Below are 24,462 nucleotides of genomic sequence, written 5' to 3' on the forward strand. Positions count from 1 at the left end.
CTAACTACCACCTCTTGGGCAGATGGATTACCTAAACTGGTGGGAGAACCCCTCCTGTCAGCCTTAGATAGTGTCTACACTAAAGCACTACAACATCACAGCTCCAGTGCTGCAGATGTGCTGCTGTAGCATTTCTAGAGTAGACATAGCCTAAGAGATATAAATTTAAGTTCCCAAACTCGCCTTTTGAAAGTGTTGTGCAAGTTTCCTTTGAGGACAAGTATTGACAGATCAGGTAGGCAGTGATCACTTTGTGAAAAGTGTTCACCCATGGGTGATATGGTGTTTTTGTTTTTTATCATTTTTCTGTGAGTTAATCTGAGAACACAGTGATCATCTTCATCCACAGTTTTCCTTGTGGCATCTGATGTACTGGAGGAGGTTATGATAAGCACATGTAGGACTCCGAATCTTGAAAGGTGTGTTATGTGAGGTATTGATCATCATCACAGTGGAGATATGTCTGCAGGTTTTCCATCTGTTGTAGTTGGACAATAAAAGATATTACCTCAACTACCATGTCTCTCTCGAATTCTGAGACCAACACAACTACAAAAATACTGCAAATAAAATATTCTATAAATGCTAAGTATCATAATTCCAGTTTATTAATGTTTAACATTGTGTTAAAATTTGCCAGGGTCAGGTAATATGAAACACTAGGAGCTAGTGTTTCATATTACCTGACCCTGGCAAATTTCATTCATAAGAGAAAAATAAATGAATGGGCACAAAGTTATGCTTCAGATTTTCTCTTTTAGCAGATTCATAATCATAACAACTGTAATAAAACATAGTGAATAATGAATTTGCAAGTTGGCAGAGCGAGCTGATATTGCAGAGCAAGCAAGATAAGTGATCTGCATTACACAGCTCTCTTGTAAGGAAACCAGCATGTCCCTGATCCCCACCATCAATACAAGGTGCTGTGGAACATTAATACTAGCTAGAAGGCCATATGCATGCAGGAGAATGAAGTGAAATGCAATGAAGAGAAAGCCAGAGCAAGCTGCCTAGATAAAAATGAAATTGTAGTCTGATGAGTGATGAATGGCAAGTTTGTGTGTCATAACAGAGCTAGTACTTACATAAACTGTCAACAAAACTAGAAAGATTTAAAACCCACTTGGCTTGATTCCAAGTACTCAGATGATGGATGAAACGAAAAGATCCTCTCAGAATTGCTGAAACAATTTCTGACCATGAAATTACTTTAATAAACAAAAGTCCTACTGCAGCTTACAATTAATGTGCTATGAAGGCTACATGCATTTGAGTTCATAACGAAATAACAGAGAGGCCTTTTCTAAATACATGCAGAACTATCACAATAAAAACATGGAGACCTGGGAGAAGAGTCAGAATCAGGGGAAAGCATGGGTCATCATAACAGGGATAAGGGAGAGTCAAGAGGGAATATAGGGGGGAAATCAATCTATATCTTAGACATCTATATACTAATGTGAGAAATATGGGGAATAAGCAGGAAGAACTAGAGGGGTAGCCATGTTAGTCTGGATCTGTAAAAGCAGTAAAGAGTCCTGTGGCACCTTATAGACTAACAGACGTATTGGAGCATGAGCTTTCATGGGTGAATACCCACTTCGTCGGATGCATGTAGTGGAAATTCCACTGTTTTGGGACCGGCTCTGTTCAATATCTTCATTAACGACTTAGATATTGGCATAGAAAGTACACTTATTAAGTTTGTGGATGATACCAAACTGGGAGGGATTGCAACTGCTTTGGAGGACAGGGTCATAATTCAAAATGATCTGGACAAATTGGAGAAATGGATGAGGTAAACAGGATGAAGTTTAAGAAAGACAAATGCAAAGTGCTCCACTTAGGAAGAAACAATCAGTTTCACACATACAGAATGGAAAGAGACTGTCTAGGAAAAAGTACAGCAGAAAGGGATGTAGGGGTTATAGTGGACCACAAGCTAAATATGAGTCAACAGTGTGATGCTGTTGCAAAAAAAGCAAACATGATTCTGGGATGTATTAACGGGTGTGTTGTGAGCAAGACACGAGAAGTCACTCTTCCGCTCTACTCTGCACTGGTTAGGCCTCAACTATAGTATTGTGTCCAGTTCTGGGCATCGCATTTCCAGAAAGATGTAGAGAAATTGGAGAGCGTCCAGAGAAGAGCAACAAGAATGATTAAAGGTCTTGAGAACATGACCTATGAAGGAAGGCTGAAAGAATTGGGTTTGTTTAGTTTGGAAAAGAGAAGACTGAGAGGGGACATAATAGCAGTTTTCAGGTATCTAAAAGGGTGTCATAAGGAGGAGGGAGAAAACTTGTTCACCTTAGCCTCTAAGGATAGAACAAGAAGCAATGGGCTTAAACTGCAGCAAGGGAGGTTTAGATTGGACATTAGGAAAAAGTTCCTAACTGTCAGGGTGGTTAAACACTGGAATAAATTGCCTAGGGAGGTTGTGGAATCTCCATCTCTGGAGATATTTAAGAGTAGGTTAGATAAATGTCTATCCAGGATGGTCTAGACAGTATTTGGTCCTGCCATGAGGGCAGGGGACTGGACTCGATGACCTCTCGAGGTCCCTTCCAGTCCTAGAATCTATGAAATATTGGTATAGAAGAGTACAGCTTGCCCAGGAAAGATAGGCAGGGGAAAAAGGGAGGAGGTGTTGCCATATATATCAAAGATGTACACACTTGGACTGAGTTTGAGATGGAAATAGGAGACAGACATTGAAAGTCTCTGGGTAAGGATAAAAAGGGTAAAAAATAAGGGTGATATCATTGTAGGGATCTACTACAGACCACCTAATGAGGAAGAAGAGGTGGATGAGGCTTTAAAAAAAAAACTAACAAAATCATCCAAGGTACGGGACTTGGTGCTGATCGGGGACTTCAACTACCCAGACATCTGTTGGGAAAATAATACAGTAGGGCACAAATTATTGAACAAGTTCTTGGAGTGTATTGGAAACAATTTTTTATTTCAGAAAGTGGAGAAAGCTACTAGGGGAGAGGCTGTTCTAGATTTAATTTTGACAAATAGGGAGGAACTGCTTGAGAATTTTAAAGTGGATAGAAGCCTGGGTGATAGTAATCATGAAAGGATAGAGTTCATGATTCTAAGGAATGGTAGAAAGGAAAACAGCACAATAAAGATAATGGATTTCATGAAGGCAGACTTTAGCAAACTCAGGGAGTTGTTAGGTAAGATCCCATGGGAAGCAAGTCTAAGGGGAAAAACAGTTCAAGAGAGTGGGCAGTTTTTCAAAGAGACATTATTAAGGGCACAAGAGCAAACTATCCCACTGCACAGGAAAGATAGGAAGTATGGCACAAGACCACCCTGGCTTAACCAGGAGATCTTCCATGATCTGAAAATCATAAAAAAGAGTCCTACAAAAAGTGGAAACTAGGTCAAATTACAAAGGATGAATATAAACAAACACCACAAGTATGTAGGGACAAATTAAAAAGGCCAAGACACAAAACGGGATTAAACTAGCTAGAGGATAACAAATACATGAAAAGCAAGAGGAAGACCAAGGACAAGGTAGGGCCATTATTTAGGGAGTGAGGGAAAACAATAATAAAAATGTGGAAATGGCAGAAGTGCTAAACAATCTTTTTGTTTCAGTTTTCACCAAAAAGTTTAGTAGCGATTGGGTAGCTAATGTAGTTAACATGAGTGAAAATAAGGGCCTGATGAACTACAACCTGAAATACTCAAGGAGCTAACTGAGGAGATATCTGAGCCATTAGCGATTATCTTTGAAAAGACATGGAAGACAGGAGAGATTCCAGAGGAGTGGAAAAGGACAAATATAGTGCCAATCTATAAAAAGGGGAATAAGAACAACCCGGAGAATTATAGATCCGTCAGCTTAACTTCAGTACCCGGAAAGATAATGGAGCAAATAATCAAGCAATCAATTTGCAAACACCTAGAAGATAATAAGGTGATTGTGGCACTCTATCTCAAAGCAGCACCCCATATTCACCACTGTCATATAATGATGTGATGTTTCGTACAAAATATGCCTTGTGAGGTATCATTTTAAAAGTTTTGATCTGTTGAACATTAATATCCTGTTGGATTGAATGTGCTATCATTGTATGTGAAGATATGAAGTTTTGCTATGTGTGTGTTACTGAAATATACTGTGAGATTGGGAACACCCACAACCAGCTTTTCAGGTACAACAGTGGAGTAGCCAGTCATCAGTTAATGGCTCATCAACACCCATCAGAGAAAGAATCCACTATCCCAGGATCTGTATACAATGCAGACTTCTCAGAGAGAACACGCAGACAATGGAGAATGGTTGACCAATAGGGGCAGGCCCCCAGGTCACAGACATAGATCTTTCCAGCAAGCTGGAAGAAACTACAAAAAAGGGAAAGTAAGATCATCAGTCTGGAAGACAAAGACTTTGAACTGGGGGAGGGTGGTCCCAGGCTGGGAAAGAGTTCTGGCCTGTTTATTGAGGCTCTGTGACCTGTTTGTACTATCTATCATGGTGAGACACTGCTTGATTCAAATTCTGTTTAGTTTATAGAACTCAGACTGTAAATTTATTTTTGTTTAAGTAACCAACTCTGATTTCAATGCCTGCTACTTATAATCACTTAAAATCTCTTTCTGGAGTTAATAAATCTGTTTTATATTTTACGTAAAACAGTATGTTTTGTCTGAAGTGCTTGGGAAATTTCAGCTCAGTTTACAAAGGCTAGTGTGTATCCTCTCCACATCGAGGAAAGGGCAGATGAGGTAATGAATTTACATTGGTCAGGCTTTGGACCAGTGCAAGGCTCGGGAGCTAGGGGAAATTGGCTGAATCCTTGCTATTGATGGTTCACGAGTGGCTGGGAGATCATTCGTGTAACTCAGTTGGGTGTGTCTCTGCCTATGGATGTCTGTGTAAGTGCAGTACCAGTCAGAGGATTGTGGTTTGAAATAGCATCACAGAGTGAAAGGGCTCAGTGGTTCCACAGTCCAGGTTGCACACCAGGGACCTTGTCACAGTGATAAGTGAGGCTACGTTTTAGTCACAAGTATTTTTAGTAAAAGTCATGGATAGGTCACTGGCAGTAAACAAAAATTCACGGCCTGTGACCTGTCTATGACTTTTACTATATACCCCTGACTAAAACTTGGAAGGGTGGGGGGTGCTGCAGGGAGTCACAGCCCGGGGGTGCCATGGGTGTGGGGGGGAGGGCATGGTGGCCCGGGGGGGGGCGCTGCGGGTGCCAGGGTACTAATGGGGGAGTCACAGCCCAGGAGACACTGTGGGCTGGGGCAGGCTCCTACGTGGCTCCTGGGAAGCAGCGACCCCAGCTCCACATGCTGCCTTCTCTCCACCCCAAGCCCTGGTTCTGCAGCTCCCATTGGCTGGGAACCACAGCCAATGGGAGCTGTGGGGGCGGTGCCTGTGGGCAGAGGCAGCACGTGGACATAGTAGCTGATGGAGGGGAGTTGCTATCACCCTTCCGGAGAGCCTCCTGCAGGTAAGCACCGCCCCACACCCCAACCCCCAGCCCCCCACTCCCAACCTCCTGCTGCTGGGGGGGATGTCCTGAAACTGCCCCAGACGCAGACAGTGCACCTGGCCCGGGGTGCTCAGGCAGCCCCCAGGCCAGGCGCACCAGGGCCACTGGAGAAATCACAGGGGTCATGGAAAGTCATGGAATCCATTACTTCCGTGAGCTCCGAGACAAACACGGAGCCTTAATGATGAGTTACAGTCAGCATAGATTTGTCAAGAATAAATTGTGTCAAACCAAACAACCTAATAGCTTTCTTTGACAGGATAAAAAGCCTTGTGAATAGGTGGGAAGATTTTAGTAAGGCTTTTGATACTGTCTCACAGGACCCGCTCATAAATAAACTAGGGAAATACAACCTAGATGGAGCTACTATAGGGTGTGTGCACAACTGGGCAGAAAACCATTCCCAGAGAGTAGTTATCGGTGGTTCATAGTCAAGCTGGAAAGGCAAATTGAGTGGGGTCCCGCAGGGATTGGTCTTGGGTCTGGTCCTGTTCAATATCTTCATCAATGATTTAGATAATGGCATAAAAAGTACACTTATAAAGTTTGTGGAAGATACCAAGCTGGGAGGGGTTGCAAGTACTTTGTAGGGTAGGATTAAAATTCAAAATGATCTGGACAAACTGGAGAAATGGTCTGAAGTAAATAGGATGAAATTCAAAAAGGACAAATGCAAAGTACTCCACTGAGGAAGGATCAATTTGACATATACAAAATGGGGAATGACTGCCTAGGAAGGAGTACGGCAGAAAGGGATTTGGAAGATCATAGTGGATCACATAGTGGATCACAAGCTTAATATGAGTCAGTGTAACACTGTTGTAAAAAAAGCAAACATCATTCTGAGAAGTATTAGCAGAAGTGTTGTAAGCAAGACATGAGAAGTCATTATTTTGCTTTACTTCATGCTGATAAGGCCTCAACTGGAGTTTTGTGTCCAGTTCTTGGCACCACATTTCAGGAAAGATGTGGACAAATTGGAGAAAGTCCAGAGGAGAGCAAAAAAATGATTAAAGGTCTAGAAAACATGACCTATGAGGAAAGACTGAAAAAACTGGGTTTGTTTAGTCTGGAGAAGAGACAACTGAGAGGGGACATGTTAACAGTTTTCAAGTACATAAACAGTTGTTACAAGGAGGAGGGAGAATAGCCTCGGAGGATAGGAGAAAAAGCAATGGGCTTAAATTGCAGCAAGGGAGGTTTAGGTTGAACATTAGGAAAAAATTTCTAACCATGAGGGTAGGTGAGCAGTGGAATAAAATTCCAAGAGAGGTTGTGGAATCACCGTCATTGGAGGTTTTTAAGAGCAGGTTAGACAAACACCTGTCAGGAACGGTCTAGACCAGGGATTGGCAACCTTTGTCACGCAGCCCGCCAGGGTAAGCATGCTGGCGGTCCGGTCCGGTCTGTTTACCTGCTGTGTTCGCAGGTTTGGCCAATGGCAGCTCCCACTGGCCAGGGTTCACCTCTCCAGGCCAATGGGGGCTGCGGGAAGCAGTGGCCAGCACATCCCTTGGCCCATGCTGCTTCGCACAGCCCCCATTAGCCTGGAGCGGCAAACGGCGGCCAGTGGGAGCCGCCATTGGCTGAACCTGTGGACACGGCAGGTAAACAAACTGGCCCGGACCCTGGCGGGCCGCATGCCAAAGGTTGCCAGTCCCTGGTCTAGATAATACTTAGTCCTGCCTTGAGAACAGGGGACTGGACTACATGACCTCTCGAGGTCTCTTCCAGTCCTTTCTGCGATTCTGTGCCTATTGTGCTAAGTTTTCCTTCACTTAAACCAACGTAATTTCATGCTACACACAATTAAAAAGTCATCTTTAACTGTGCCTCACCATTGTCTGAATGGTTGGCTTTTCCTAGGACTATGTTGGCAATCATTGCATCGCCTGCCATCCAGCACCAGTGTTCATGCTAAATTCTGTTTATTTTGGATAGATGTGGCCTGTTAGTTATTGAAGGTTCAAGGTCAATGCCAAAGGCTAGAGAGAGGGCTTGTTCTAACTGCTGGAAACTCTGTCTTTTTCTCTGTCTCTGTTTTCTTTCTGAAAAATCCACACCCATTTAAAAACCTTTATGCAAGCAAAACACCCAGTGAGGTTTAAGAACATTCTTCACAATATTCCAGAACTGCAGCCTCCTGGACTGTAATGCCCTTGTAATATTAAGGCTCAAATCAATTATAAAATGAAAGCATCTATATTTATGGTGTACACAGGAACTGGACATTGGAATCCTCATAAATATACGTATCTATTGCACATGAGTGTTGGTATCATGGTGGATGGGCCACATAATCCCCACTATTCCTAACCAATGGGCAGGGCTCAATTTGCAGAAGCAATGTCCTCCCTGTTTCTGCCCACAAGCCAAGTTCAGAGACATTGATGTAGACACAGCAGCAAAATGTGGACAGACACATGGAATGGGGACCTTGGCCTGTGAGGGCCACAAGGTCTGGTCTCAGTCTGCAAAGGTCACAGGGTATCACCCTATCACATGAACCCAAGGCTCATCATCAAAATCCCAAGTCTTTTACCTCTGGGAAATAAACAACTCATGCCTCCTGATACTTGGTGATGGTGGGGGGGACCCTGTAAAGGGAAGGACATGTGACAGCCCCACGTTCTCCTCTGGGAGGAACTTCCAGCCCCACCTCCCTGAGCCAGGGCAGCCAATCCCACTGGCTCCTGGGGGGGCTGGGGCCATAGGAGCAGGGAACACATCTCTGGGCCCAGCTGGGGCCAGCCCCAGCCCTGACTGAGCAGAGGCCAGGAAACCTGCTCCCTGCGCCTTCCCCAGCGACCCTCCACTGTGTGCCCAGCTCGGGGACCACTGCGCTCTCCCCACCCCACATTGCCTGCTGGGAGAGGGGGAATCTGTCCTTCTCCTGCTCTGTCTCCTCCCTCCCGGTACATTCCTGTCAGCTGGGCCCGAACAAGGAGTGGGATGGAGCCGCCTATCACGTGGCTGAAGGTGGCTGCTCAGGGTAGCTGCTCTGTGCAGCGCGGCAGATGCCTGAGAGAGCCCGGGTGGGGAGGTGGCAGCTTCCGCTCCCTGCCTGGGCCTGGCTGCCAGGGACGGGGGTTGAGCAAACCAGAATTGTGTTGATGGAGAGAGGGAAGGGGAAGAGGGGACTCGCTCGGCCCCTGTCCCCAGCAGCCAGACCCAGGGCCAGGAGCAAAAGGCTTTGGCTCCCCAGCCAGGTTCTCAGGCAGTTGCCACACTGCACAGGCCAACAACCTGGAGCAGCCAGCATGAGAAGCAGCTGGTCCTGCCCCTTCCACTCCTCACCTGGGCCCAGCTTCTAGGGACAGGGGCCAAATGTGCCAGGGGGCAGGCACAGTGGGGAAGGACAGAGCCCTTCTCCCTCCCTCCCCCGTCAGGCCAAGGAGAAATCTGGCGGGGGGGCACTTGAACCTACATACCCCCTTACACATCACCTATGTCTGGGAACCATTCAGTTTATTTGCTTAGCCACACTGGAAACCAGCCACAAGTTGCAATAAATAAACAACACAACCCCAGTACCTCAGTTAGGTACTAAGAGCATTTCTACTTAACCCACTGTGGCGTGAAGGTACTGTGAGGAAGGCAAAAAACTCCCTGGTCCTCTGCCAGTTGGCCAATGGGAGAAAAAATTGCTTCCTGACCTCCTAAACAGGCAATCAGCTAAACCTGCAGCGTCTGTCAGGCCAGGTTCCCATAGATAGAGGGGCTGCTGGAACAGAACCAAAAGAGGCTCCACATGGCTCTTGCATGGGGCTAAATCCTGGGAGCTGGGGAATGCTGGCCAATCAGAACCCTTCTCTCCCAGTCTCTGGGTGCCAGAGACTCACAGGGGGAGGAGCTACCTATTGTCCCTGGGCAAGTGTCTCCCTCCCTTGCTACTGGGACTGTCTCCCTTTCACCGCCGGCCCCTTCAATTTCCCTCACCCATTGATACAGGTGGGTAGCATTTTAAAATCAACTTGGGCTTTTAAGTTAACATTCCATTGAGCTACATGGGTCAGTTCACACCTCTGACGTCTAATTGGTCACACTTGGTCCATGTTTAGAAGGTTTTCTCTGCAACCATGAGCGCTAGAAACTTATTTCTAATGAAAGCTGAGATTCTACAGAACAAGATGACAGCCTTTAAAACGTGCTGAGTCATGTAATCCAATTCAAGCTGTGCCCATGGTGATGCCCGCAGTAGCACTGAATTTCCTTGTGGGTGGAGCAGAGAACACAATGTCATTTGGGGGTTACTCTGCATCCCAACTCCCTAGAGTGCCCATAGCATGCCCTGTGCACCACAACTCAAAGGCAAGCACCGTAGGAGCTGCAGCAGTATATCCCACACAAACCTGCACCCAGCGGTAATGTCCAGCACTCACAGCCTGCTCTGCACACGACTGTGCATCTGTTCCTGCCTCCAGCTTCTCTCCAGCATCCTGCCATGCGGCTGCTGCTTCCACTTCCAAACAGAGCCAGGAACTTCCTCCTTCAGGATCTTTTCCCTTACTTGGCCAGGGGAAAGAGGCGCTGTGGGAAAGGGGTTGACTAGGGTTGCCAATTTTCGTTGGATGTATTCCTGGAGGTTTCATTACATGACAATCTTTAATTAAAGATTAATCTTTAACTCCTGGAGACTCCAGGACAACCCTGGAGAGTTGACAACCTTAGGGCTGATGGGAGTTGTTGTCTCCTGCTTCGCAGCTCCATCACACAAGACCTAACCAAGACTATACTTAAAATTCTTGTATTCAAAATATCCTGGTGATTGATGTTGTATAAATACATCAAAAGACAAAGAGATAGATATCACAGTGTCCTCTTTTGGGGCCTCATTCCAACTCCTACAATGGAAAGACTTCCATTGACTTCCATAAGAGATGGATCAGTCCTTTTGTGTCTAGTACGCACCTTCTCTGGTGTGGGAATGTGAACAAGAAGTACCACATTGCCTAAAAGGCTAATGCAGCCATAGGTCAGATAGAAAGCTCAAGAGCTGAATTCTCCCATGATGTCATTTATTTATTCTTTCTCACAAGTCTTATAGGAATCACTCCTTGGTTTGATGGTTGGTTTTATGTTTGTGCTTATATTTTTGCCTTTATTTCATGTCTCTTTTCCTGTATACAAGTCATTATTTACATTCTTGCCACAAAAGGTCTGGTACAGCTGCTGCTATTAGTATGGTGTGTGAAGAAGAGAGAAAAACACAGACAAGGGTAACCCAACTAGCACTTGATGGGAGTCATGGCAACAAGAACTTGTATACAACAATCATATTGCTTTTATTCCAGTAATTTACATGATACAGAAGCCAGAGCCTGCCCTATGCTGCAGGCTGCCACTCTCTGCTCTGACCCCACAGTCCAGAATCCCACCTTCTAAGATGGAGGATGCCCTGGTGTCTCTACATCCATAATCCACATCCTTAGATGACAATGGCAGTTGCTCCAAACAGGGCTATGGGGTAGCCATGGGGGTTTGTTTTGTTTTGGGAAACTCCCTTTTCCCTTTAAAAAAGGAGGCAATTAGCACTCACAAGATAATAAAAACACATGAGCATCCAAAAACATCTTGGACAGTGTACATGTTATAAATCCATATAAATAAATACATTTGCTTCTGTTTATTTCCAGCCCAAAATAATAGCTCTGTTTCTAATATCACAATTGGTTGTTAGCTGCTGGTGATTATGATACAAAGAAGATGATTAGTTCAGATGGCCAAATAAGCAGCAGGAAGAGATGAATTTATAAGAAACAATTCTTCGGTTTTCATATAAACAGTCCAAGTAATAAAACATTATGGAACAATCCCCAGAAAATATACGATGCATGCAGGACTGTACTTGTTATTCCACTTAAGCTATGGCATGTTTATGGCATTTTCATGGCTTTTATAACTTTCAAATAGTTCGCGTTTTTTGTTTGGTTTGGGTTGGTTTTTTTTTTTTGTTTCTCCCCCTCCCACCCCAAAGATAAAAGATATTCGTTTACAGCAGGAAAAATGCAGGAGTCTTTATACTGGGGAAACACCTGTTGAAGTTAATGGCAGTTTTGCCTGAATGCAGTCTGAGTAAAGATTGCAGGATTTAGTTCACTGTGAACTAAAAACTTTTCCTTTTTTTTTTTTTTTTGGTTAATTTACTCACAGCCACGTGAGAAGCGGTTCCATCCTGCTCGCTCCCTGGGCCTGGCTTCCAGGGAAAGCAGCAGAACATGCCAGGGACAGGAGGCGCAGCAGGAGGACAGAGCCCCCTCCGCCCAACAGGTAACTCTGGTGGGGTGGGGAGATTGCGGTGCCCCAGGCTGGGCACAGAGCAGGGTGGTCGTAGGGCAGAGGAGACATATGGGGCGGTATGTGTCCTCCCCTTTAGATTGTGTCCCCCCCCCAGTATGGGGAGGCATGAGTTGTCTATGATGTAGTGTGTGTACTCAGGTCTATTCCCACACCCTTCAGAAGTGTCTTTACTCTACTCACCTACTCTGTGACTCACTGTCTACACTGCTACTCATGTAGGTTCTGTATTTGTTGGCAAGGGAAGCATGCAGTGTAGATGTATCCTTGGTGAGCATGCTACAGCAGTGGACATTTTGCCATCCTAAGCGCGCGCACACACACACACACACACACACACACACCCATGACCTGTTTTCAGAAGGGGGTTGGCAGCTCATTGGGAGCTGTGTTAGTGTAATGTAATGCTGCTGGCATGGAAGGCAGGGGTGGTGGGGAGAGAAGGACACCCAGCAAGGGACCAAAGTTTCTTGAAAACTGGGCTGCAGCTATGCTGCTATGGTAGCTCCTAACCACTGCTGCCGATGTGGGCGGGGAACCCTTGAAGAGGCCACAGCTGCAGTGGTGTCTTCCCCAGCTGCTGTGAGATGAGGGAGTAACCAGGCTGGAGGCACTCCTACAAAATCTGAACCCTAGGCAGCTACCTACAAGGACTATGGAAAAACATCGGCCCTTCAAAAATAAAGAGCTTGATTATGACAGGGTCTAACACAGATATGCAGGGCAGCGGGGGAAGGAAAATCCTGACCTCCAAGTCCCCTGAACAACTGCATTACATCTGCCCAGTGAGACAGGAGCCGTGTGCCCAATGCTCCCCCCATAAGTGAGTGGGTGAGGAACAAGAACATAAGAACAGCCACACTGGGTCAGAACAAAGGTCCCAGTATCCTGTCTTCTGACAGTGGCCAATGCCAGATGCCCCAGAGGGAATGAACAGAACAGGTAATCATCAAGTGATCCATCCTGTTGCCCATTCCCAGCTTCTGGCAAACAGAGCCTAGGGACACCATCCCTGTCCATCCTGGCTAACAGCCATTGATGGACCTATCCTCCATGAACTTATCTAGTTCTTTTTTGAACCATGACTCTGCCCTCCCAACCCAATCTACCGGCTAGACATGGGGGTAGGGGAGTACGCCGACTCAGCCCTCCGGGGTAATGCAGCTTATGCACTGCCCCTTACTCTGTGCTGTGCCATAGTCACACTCAAGCCCAAAGTGGTTAAGTTATTCCAGTTATAACTGCAATTGCTGCACATCTACAGAAACAACCAGTCATAACAAATTCTTTCAGGTTTTTGTTACTCTGTGCAGTTAGAGCAAATAGTACTGTCCAAGTCATTAATTCACTTACTGTGAAGTTTCCCAGTAGCCTTGACATATTAAGACCATAATGGCTCCTTCATTTCAATAATTCACAAATTATATCAATGCAGCATGTCTACCAGCCCTACCAGATGTATGTAGTAAGTTTATATGCCAGAGTTGAGAAGGAAGAGCTTGCCAGAATTTAATTTCTAGAATGTAACTTTAGTTTGGAATTATCCTCATACTAGTCAATTGCTGCTCTGTAAATTAACACAAAATAGGATTTTTATTGGTTTAATGTTTAACTGACTTTCATCTCAGACAGACTGAATACAAGCATAACACTAACACTTACAACATTCACATGTAGAATCATTCTGGTAAATGGAAAGGTAAAAAAAATTTCAAAAGGTAAACACACACACACACATCTTAACAGTTGTTTAAAAACCTTCAACCATTGTCTTCTTTTATAAACAGAATATTGCTTTGAATATTTTTAACTTGTTTCAGACAGTCCTTGCATTGGGCTCTAATATGCACAACAAACAACTAACTAGAGCCATGGGGAAATGCTCACAGTTATCAAACAGAGAGATGCAGGCTAATTATATACAGGGGAAGAATAGCTCAGTGGTTTGAGCATTGGTCTGCTAAACCCAGTGTTGGGAGTTCAATCCTTGAGGGGGCCACTTAGGGAGCTGGGGCAAAATCAGTACTTGGTCCTGCTAGTGAAGGCAGGGGGCTGGACTCAATGATCTTTCAAGGTCCCTTCCAGTCCTAGGCGATCAGATACTTCCATTAATTAATTTATTTTATGATAAATATTTAGGTATAGTATGCGTATTTTATGTGCATTTAGATATCTAGAGCTGTATGTTTGTTGTAAATGCATCACAGACATCTATAAATCTAAATATGTATAAATATATGTATATATCTAAATGCATATCCACCCACTTATAGAAAAGCATGTTAAAGAATCCTTAGTCCAGTGCCAGACAATAAACTTCTTGGGATTTATTCTTTTGCTAGTGTGTTTCCTGTGGTACCTACCTCTGCTTTCAATATTATAAACTTAGACCCAAATGATTCTGAAAACACATACATGCTTATCTTTATGCATGCAAGTAGCAGTGTTGCCAACTCTCACGATTTTATCATGAATCGTGGATATTAGAAAGTCCTGGGCCCCATCACAATCTTATCTCCTGTTCTACTCTCTGCTCTATAATCCTTCCCTTTCAATCCATTGCTCTATGCCCCTTTTCCTTTCCCACTGCTTTTCATAGAAGCAGAGACTATCAGGGTTGGAAGGGACCTCAGGAGGTCATCTAGTCCAACCCCCTGCTCAAAGCAGGACAAATCCCCAACTAAATCATCCCAGCCAGGACTTTGTCAAGCCTGACCTCAAAAACCTCTAAAGAAGGAGATTCCACCACCTCCCTAGGTAACCCATTCCAGTGCCTAACCACCCTCTTAGTGAAAAAGTTTTTCCTAATATCCAACCTAAACCTCCCGCACTGCAACTTGAGATCATTACTCCTTGTTCTGTCATCTGGTACCGCTGAGAACAGTCTAGATCCATCCTCTTTGGAACCCCCTTTCAGGTAGTTGAAAGCAGCTATCAAATCCCACCTCATTCTTCTCTTCTGCAGACTAAACAATCCCAGTTCTCTCAGCCTCTCCTCATAAGTCATGTGCTCCAGCCCCCTAATCATTTTTGTTGCCCTCTGTTGAACTCTTTCCAATTTTTCCACATCCTTCTTGTAATGTGGAGCCCAGAACTGGACACAGTACTCCAGATGAGGCCTCACCAATGTCGAATAGAGGGGAACGATCACGTCCCTGCTGGTAATGCCCCTACTTATACAGCCCAAAATGCCATTAGCCTTCTTGGCAACAAGGGCATACTGTTGCTCATATCCAGCTTCTCGTCCACTGTAATCCCTATGTCCTTTTCTGCAGAACTGCTGCCTAGCCATTCGGTCCCTAGTCTGTAGCAGTGCATGGGATTCTTCCATCCTAAGTGCAGGACTCTGCACTTATCCTTGTTGAACCTCATCAGATTTCTTTTGGCCCAATCCTCTAATTTTTCTAGGTTCCTCTGTATGCTACCCCTACCCTCTAGCATATCCACCACTCCTCCCAGGTTAGTGTAATCTGCAAACTTGCTGAGGGTGCAGTCCACGCCATCCTCCAGATCATTAACGAAGATATTGAACAAAACCGGCCCCTTGGGGCACTCCGCTTGATACCAGCTGCCAACTAGACATGGAGCCCTTGATCACTACCCGTTGAGCCCAATGATCTAGCCAGCTTTCTATCCACCTTATAGTCCATTCATCCAATCCATACTACTTTAACTTGCTGGCAAGAATACATCTCCTCCCTCCTAGAAGAAACCTTGCCGGGAAAAAAAAATCCTAGAAGGATAACTTCTGTGATTGTCTTGAACTGAGTAGCAAGCTGTCCTTGACCCCTCACTGGTCACCTCTGACTTACTGCATTGTTGGGAGCACTAGTCATCTGCCTTCAATGACTCAGGTCCTTAAGATTTTATTTCTATTAAGGAATTGCTTAGCGTTGGAGCCAAAGGGCTGACATGGCTGGTTGTTAATATCTTAGGGACCTCATAGGAAGATTCTCTGAAGGTGGGTGTGTGAAGATCCCCTTTCCCTCTGAACCACAAATGGGACAGAGTGAAAATGTGGTCGTTGTCAGAAAATTAGACCTGGAGCTTTCATCCTAGTTGGTGGATTTGTTTTCTCTGAGGTAGATGAAAGAGCTAAATGCCATTCCAGCTTCATCCACAGTTTTCATTACAAATCACTATAAGATCATTTTTTAAAGGATGATTAGTTTGTTGTTTCTTTTAGGGGATGGGGGAGGAGCTTTTTGTAGTTCTTCCTAAAGGTAGTGGATATGATCTAGTTCTTCCAAGAGATCCTCCCACCCCATCTTTATCAGCTCAGGGAATGTTCTAGTCCTCAGTGTGGAACTCTTTCCAGCTTTAATGTAAATATGAAGAACGAATGGAATTATTATAAACCTTTAAGGGGCTCTATTTGAGGCAAATTCAAACCTCATGTGCTCCTCTGACATCTAATCCTATATAAATGGCACCACCCACTGTGAGGAGACAGGATACTGGGCTAGACGGACCATTGGTCTGATCAGCTATGGCCATTCTTATGTTCTTGTGTATAATCAATGTGCCTAATTACTACAATAACTAAGAAAGGGAGGTGTACCAACTATGCCATGTCTGAAATGTAATAGCTGGCTGTGGGTTAGATTCTGTTCTCATTTCCAACAGCATAAAGCCTGCATAATTCCATTTACATCAGTATAGCCAAGATTAGACTCCAGCCCGCTGAGTATCTGCTTTTTATATTCTTGGGGGGAGTTCTGAGGACCAGATTTTCCATTCACTTACCATACCCAAGTTTGACATCAGTGTAACTCTGCTGAAGGCAGTGGAGTTATTCCTGATTTACAATGGTGCAAGGGAGAGAGAAGGAGGTGATGAGTGTATTTTGTACAGCAATACCTTTCAGGGGTATTCATATTTAATGTTATCCTTTAAGACTTATCAGGGGGAGGGGGGAAACCAGTTGCAGTAGCTGTAAAGATTAACTCTTTTACTTTGTGGAAAAAAATCAGTTGCTAATTAGAAAGTAAGCCAGGATGTTAGTTATACAATTTACATACTTTAATTGAAAATAAAGTTTAAAGCCAAGGTAACAATAGAATGCGCTAGTTTCATTTACATTAAATTTGTTTACAGTAGGTCCTACTATATCACTCCTGGCTACCACAAGTACCTCTGCTAGTTCTCTTTGCCTTCAGAGTGAACAACTGGGGGGGAGGAGGGGAGAGGGGAATCATGTTTTCAGCAAACTGCTTTACTGAGATTAAAACTAAAAACAATGTATTACACCAAGACTCCTAAATAATCAAGTTCAACCAAATAAAAACAGTGACAGGCATTTTTTAGTTCTTCTCATTCAGGCATCCGTATTGTATTTATGAAAGAACTGTAGTTTCTTGTGTGTGTTCTATTTCGCTATTTTGGCACCCTGTATTTTTATTTTTCATTCAGCAGTTACTGAGTACTGTCGAATATGTTTTGTAATGCAGTTATTTACAAGTCTAAATAAGCTTCTCCATAAACTATTAATTTAATTAACTAGAACTATATCCCATTAAGAGGAAGATCAGCTGTTTACAATGGAGGGTGAGCTGTGAGAAGAAAGCAAGTAGGTGTGTAAGTTCTCTGGAACAATTAGAGGCAGCTGAGGTTATCATAATCTTGAAGGGAGGAATGATAAAATGCTATAAAATAGTAGGTATCTCCTGTTCTTGTTTAGTGGGACACCTGATGTGAATGTCAGGATTGGATTGTCAGGGGATCTTAGAAGTCTGAGAAGATGTTGCCTGCAGTATGCCTGGCTATAAACGGTGTCATGTCTAGCTCTCACCTTCACCAGCACTAAAGCTTATTACAGCTCCACCATGTACAACTGCAAAAGAGGGAAAGAAAAACGAAGAGCCTGATTCTGCCACTCATATGTTGAGTAGTATTTGATTCTGAGTGTTGTCCCATTTTTTTCAAGGAGCAAGATATTAATTCAAGGGGGGCGGGCAGAACCTAATCCCAAGTGAACTAAAAGAAAATCCTCAAAAGGAAGCACAGACTTCGAAGCGATGGAAAATTCAAGTACCTCTGAGTCTCCCAGTGTGTTGTCTGTCTTATGGGCCCAGCCTTCTTTACAACTTTTAACCAAGCATACAAGCACTTAGTGGCATAGTTGACTTTAACCATGGTTTGCATCTGCATGCAACCTGATAAGCAGTCAGTAACTATGACAGCTAACATATTTTGTTCTTGCAAAATTCCCATATTCATTAGACTTATTTTGCAGTATAGATGGAGCCCCATAAACATTCCTGCTTCGCCTTTCTCCCAGTTCACTTTGTAATAGGTCATCCCAGTGCATTGCTCCACATACTGTCAATGCTATTGTGCACATGTGCAGTTGGCATTCTATCCTCTGCTGAGATGGATGGAACATCTACACCAGTGGTTCTCAACCTATGTATCATTTTGGGCAGCATATATGGTCCACTGGGCCGCGGGTTGAGAAGCACAGCACCCTCCAGACCCCTATACCCAATGCCCCCTCCCAGAGACCCATCCAGAGTGGGGCCAGGAGCGGAGCCCTGGGTGCAGGTCCCGGCTGGAGCCCTGACCCCAACGCATGGGGCCAGGTGGCAGCCCCGACCCCAGACCCTGACCCTGCATAGCTCGCCAGCAGCCCAGATCCTAGCCCTGCAGGGCCAGCCAGTAGCCCCGAACCCAGCCCCGATTCTGCGAGGCCAGCTGGCAGCCCTGACCCCAGACTCTGATCCCGTCGGGCTAGGCAGCAGTCCCGACCCCAGATCCCATCCCTGTCGGGCTGGGCAGCCAGGCAGACCGGACCCTGCCACATTAGGTAGCCAGGAACCCATACCTCACTGTGCCAGGCAGTTGAGCTGCCGGGAACCCGGACCCCATTGCGCAGGCCAGGCAGCCACAAGGGCCACTAGTTTAGAACCACTGATCTATACAAATCTTCCCAGACTGGACAGATACAAACGTAATTAGGCAGCATGGTGGGTGTGGACGCACAAGCTTGGCTGGCAAATGACTGTATTGCAAAACACCACTGATAAGCATGATACAGCTCAATTGTGATTATTGTAACCAAGGCAGATGAGAGTGTCACAAACTGGCTACAAAATCAAAGTTGTATTCACAGCGCAGTTGGCCCCTTAGATCAGAGGTGGGCAAACTACGGCCTGGCCCCTGAGCTCCTGCCCCGGGAGGCTAGCTCCCAGCCCCACCCCGCAGCCTCAGCTCACTGCGCTGCCGGTGCAATGCTCTGGGCGGCGGGGCTGTGAGCTCCCTGGGCAGCGCAGCTGCAGAGCCGCGACCTGACCCGATGCTCTGTGCTGCATGGTGGTGTGGCTGGCTGCAGTCAGGCAGCACGGCTGCCTGTCCTGGTGCTCTGGGCGGCGGCGCTGTAGTGCCACCAGCCATCGGTGCTGCAAGCAGTGCGGTAAGGTGGCAAGAAACAGGGGTGGTTGGAGAGAGGGCAGAGGAGTTCGGGGTGGTGGTCAGGGGGCGGGGGTATGGATAGGGGGCGGGGCGGTCAGAGGGTGGGGACCACAGAGCTTGAATGGGGGCAGGGATCCCAGGGGGGGTCAGGAGTTCTGGGGGCAGTCAGGGGACAGGGAGAAGGAGGGATTGGATAGGGCAGGGGTCCCGGGGGGGGGGGGGGCAGGGAAGGGGGGGGGGGGGGGTGGAGGGGGCAGGATTTCGGGGGAGGGCCGTCAGGGGGCAAGAAGCAGGAGGAGTCAGATAGGGGGCAGGGATGGGCCACACCTGGCTGTTTGGGGAGGCACAGCCTCCCCTAGCCAGCCCTCCATACAATTTCCCAGACCCGATGCGGCCCTCAGGCCAAAATGTTTGCCTGCCCCTGCCATAGATTAGAAACTGTGCAAGGCAAGAATTATGCCTCTTTTTATATCCACTTCTATATCTCACTGAAATCAATAGCAAAACTCCCATTGAGTTACACAGGGGAAGAGTAGTCCCTTTGGGTCTGATTCATCCCTGCACTGGGGCAGAAAGGCCTCAGGGTAGGTATATAAGTCCCTCCCTTTTAGTCTTGCACAGCACCAACTATAGTGTCAGCATGTGACTATGAAATGTGCCATCTCTCCAGGAATAAAAAAGGGAAAATGTGACAGGAATTAAAGAGTACTTACCAGCTGGAAGAGATGGAGGCACAGCAAGCCTCAGTCAGTTGCAAAATGGCTGCTGCTACCTCTCTGTTATATTTAAAGGACCAGCACCCAGAAAGGCATGCTGGGAAAATTTTCCTACACTAAAGAGGATTATAGGGACCAGGAAGGTACTCCCGAAGAAAGGACTGCTTCTACATTTTTGTGTAACACCCCTAACAGCTAAAGCCTAATGAATAACATGAACAGTGAAAATATTTGAAATGACTCAGAAATCTGCCACAATTTATCAACAAAATCTGCCTTTATTTAACATTAATCTTCTGCAGAAAGTTTATTTGTGACAAGCTCCAGACATTGTATGTGAGTCATAAAGGAAGTGCAGTGGCTGACACTTACCATATGTGTCCGGGGCAGAACAATGAAATGCCAAAAGCTAAGTATGGATTAAAGATTTAGACATGGGGATTCCCACTTCTAGGATCAAGTTTGACCTAGAGCATAACGACTTATGAGCTGAATTAGGACAATGTTTTGGTATGAGCATTAAAAGGAACAAGGACTTAGGCCCAGTGGAAGTTAGGAACCTAACAATCTTTGAGGATCTAGGCCTCAGGGTCTGATTTTAAGAGGTGTCAAACACCTGCACCTCTCCCTGACATCAGTAGGAATTGCAGGTTCTCAGCACCTCTCCAGATCAGGACCTTAAGCAGTCAAGACATGTTCCAAGGAGGGAAGAGAATATGGAGACGATGACCAGAGACATCTCTAATCTTTGCAGAGAAAATATCTGGTGCTCAATGATATTTGAATTACAAAATGACCAATTGATTAATAAGCAGAAATGTTCCTGTGTCCTTATTACTTCATGGCATAGATTCATAGAGTATAAAGCAGAAAGGACCATTGTGATCATCTAATATGACCTCCTCTATAACACTGGCCATAGAACTTTCCTGAAATAATTCCTGTTTGAAGTAGATCATGCAGGGCCAAACATGTATAGCAAGGTCTCAGCTGGAGTACAGATGCCAAGAACTGGCTGACAGCCAAGAGCCATGTGCTTTTGGAGTCAGTCTCTGGAGAATGGGAAGCAGGAAAGGTTTTTCCAAGCTGAATTCTCTCTCCTGCCATCCTCATTCCATCTCTGGAGTATACACTGTACTGCTGAAGCTTGAATTTGGGACTGAGTAGACCTACTTTAGGAACCCAAGCCTCTTCCAGCACACAAAGGGTGGGAGAAAGGAAATACTACCATCCCCATTTTGCAGCTGAGGAAATAAGGTAGGAAGAGATTAAAGAAAAGATTATTAAAAATGACTAGTGATTTTGGATGCTGCCATTTTTGGGTGCCCAGCTTGCAACATTATAAAAGGCTCTGATTCTCACTGGGCAGATGGCCAAGCACTCTGTAACCCAGGCTTTGTTAGTGTGTTTCAATTTGGGCACCCAAAATCACTAGTCACTTTTGAAAATGTTGGTCTAAGTGACTTGCCTGTCCAAGGTCACCCGGCAAGTCTGAGTCAAAGCTAAGAATTTAATCTGGGTCTCTTGTGTTCTAGTTCATGCCATAATCACAAAACCATCATCCCTCTCTTTCTCAAGTCACATGCATGAGTGCTTGTGTGGAGATGAAGTTACCTATTTGGTGTTTGCAAATGTGGGATTTCATGAGTGCCGTTGGTACAGAAGGGATTTTTATATCTATTCTAGAGCTGGATAAACCAAGGCACCCAGAGAATCCAATTTTTTTACAGAGCCTGTAGATTTCCCCAGATCTCGTCTTCCTCATTTATATTGTGCTTAGAGTAGATTGCCTTATTTGTCCTTTGAATTGTTTGATCTCTCACTGCACACACTGCCCTTTTTAGCCTAAGAAAGATTACAGAGATTGTTAATTGGGGCCTGCTTGTTAATTTAAGTTTAGAAAGACTCTATTTCTTTAAATCAAGACTGGATGTCTTTCTAAAAGTTGTGCTCTAGCTCAACCAGAAGTTATGGGTATGATGCATGGATCATTTGGTGACACTTTATGGCATGTGTTATACAAGAGATCAGACTAGAACTTCACTGTGGTCCTTTCCGGCCCTGAAGTCTATGAATATATATGGGAATAAAGATGGGCAGCTTCTTTTTTAACACCTGTGTCAGTAATGCTTTATAACAGAGCATAAAAGATAGTTTTGTAGGTTATTAGAAAAATTCCATACACCACCACCTCTTTCCCTAGTGATATCATCTATGTATTCTAAAGAACTTTAGTTTGAATTCACACCAGTTTTACACCCATGTTACTCAGTTGACTTCATTGGTTTCTTCTAATTTACATTGTTGTATTTGAGAGCAGAATCAGGCCCAATGACATGCAGGCATTTTCTAATAACCATTTTTGGGCCCGATGTTGTGTTGTGATATACCACAGTGGCTATAAAGGCAGCAAATCTCTCCATCAGGGAATACCTCCATCTCTGTTTCTATGCCAAGCATATCTCAGGCACGATGGAGAACCAGGATTTCTAACTGCCCTCCCTAGCTTTTCTGATTTGACACGTGAGTGAGAAATGTTGGGAATATTGGACAAAATATATTCTGGGAATAAACACAACCTTTATTTTTTTTCTGTAAGAGATAGAAAAGATAAGGATGAGACAGAAAAAATCCTTCTGGGAATGTGAGACCGCTCTTCTGGCTTTAGAACTGATTTGACTTGATAGCTGACTTTCCAACAAATCTATTTGCAGATTTATAGGCACTATAACAATACCTTCAAAGAATAGCCCCTTGATAATTGGTTGAAAGACCTCTTCCTTGATTTACTGAAGTCCCTAAGGAGTTGATCTAACCAGGAGCATTAAATTATTATGATCCTTTTCAAAAAGGACTCTGACAGTTTGGGTTTTCACATGTATATAATGGTTTTAGCGCAGGGGTGGGCAAACCTTTTAGTCTGAGGGCCACATCTGGGTATGAAAATTGTAAGACTGGCCATGAATGCTCATGAAATTGGGGTTGGGGTGAAGGAGGGGGTGAGGGCTCTGGCTGGGGGTGCGGGCTCTGGGGTGGGGCTAGAAATGAGTCCAGGGTGCAGGAGGGGGCTTCGGGCTATGGCAGGGGGTTAGGGTGCAGGGGGTGGGTGAGGGCTCTGGCTGGGGGTATGGGCTCTGGCGTGGGGTTGGGGATGAGGGGCTTGGGGTGCAGGAGAGTGTTCCAGGTTGGGACCAAACTGCCCCGTCCGCAAGCACCACCCCTGCAGCTCCCATTGGCTGTGGATCCCGGCCAATGGGAGTTGCGGAGGCTGCACTTGGGGCAGGGGCAGTGTATGGAGCCCCCTGGCTGCCCCTGCACCTATGAGCCAGAGGTGGGACATGCCGCTGCTTCTGGAAGCCACGTGGAGCCACGGCTCACGTGGAGCAGGGTAAGCCCCCAACCCTGCTCCCTGACTGGAGCACCGGAGTGAGGCAAGCCCCAGACCCTACTCTCTAGTGGTAGCTCAAGGGCCGGATTAAAATGTCTGACAGGTTGGACGCGGCCCGCGGGCCATAGTTTGCCCACCCCTGTTTTAGCATCACAGTAACTTAAGTCAAAAACCAGGCAGCCCATTTTTAGCTTAAATTTAGCTTTACTTTACAATCGATAGATAGCAATGTCCTCTAGGATCATTACAAGTAAGGGTAAGTGAGGAGTTTCACTGTAATCACTTAAAGGGACACAGGGTAAAATTTTCAAAAGCACCTAAGTGACTTAGGAGTCGAGCTGCGTGGAATTTTTGTGAAGGAACAGTTTTCTATTGGAAAGTGCTGATTTGATGGAACTGAAATGTTCCACGAGAATGTGTCCGTTCTGTCAAAACTTTCAATGGAACCAGGTGGCTTGCCAGTCTAGTTCTTCTAGGCTCCCAACTGGCCAGTTCCCAGACTATTCATCTCCCCAGGCTTCCAGCTGCACTGTTCCTTGGCTATACAGCCCTTGGTTGCCTGGATCCCACCCTGGAATTTTTCAAAAATATCCATTCCATGGAAAATGTATTTCTGACTTTTCAAATACTGTGTATATACATAAAACTATATTCTATGAAGGCACTATTACACTGAGAAAACTGATCTGCTTTTGCCGTAACAACAGTTAGATATAATGATGAACCTTGTTCCTGCAATCAGCCCCATACAGGCAAACACCTGTGGAGTCTTACTGAAATTGGTGGCTCTCCGAATGGTGCACAATGTCACTGCCCTAATTAATCCAACCACAGGATCAGGGCCATGGGGGGGTCTATCAAAATCTCTCTACTTAATCAAAAGTAGATGTTCTATCCACAGCCTTTTTTTCAAAGCTCATGATTTAATATTAACTAATTCTATCAATAAAATACAATAGGGGAAATGGTATCTGGCTCATATGTTTTCTGAGTCTTTGAAGTTAACTAACTATTGGTTTTGGTTTTCATTACTAACATCCTGCTGCAATAAAGCATCAGATATATGGGACTATCATGTATTGTTCTCTTCACTGGCCAAACACTGCAAGTTATTTGG

The sequence above is a fragment of the Trachemys scripta genome, chromosome 2 (genome assembly GCF_013100865.1).
Source record: "Trachemys scripta elegans isolate TJP31775 chromosome 2, CAS_Tse_1.0, whole genome shotgun sequence".
Taxonomy (NCBI): domain Eukaryota; kingdom Metazoa; phylum Chordata; order Testudines; family Emydidae; genus Trachemys; species Trachemys scripta.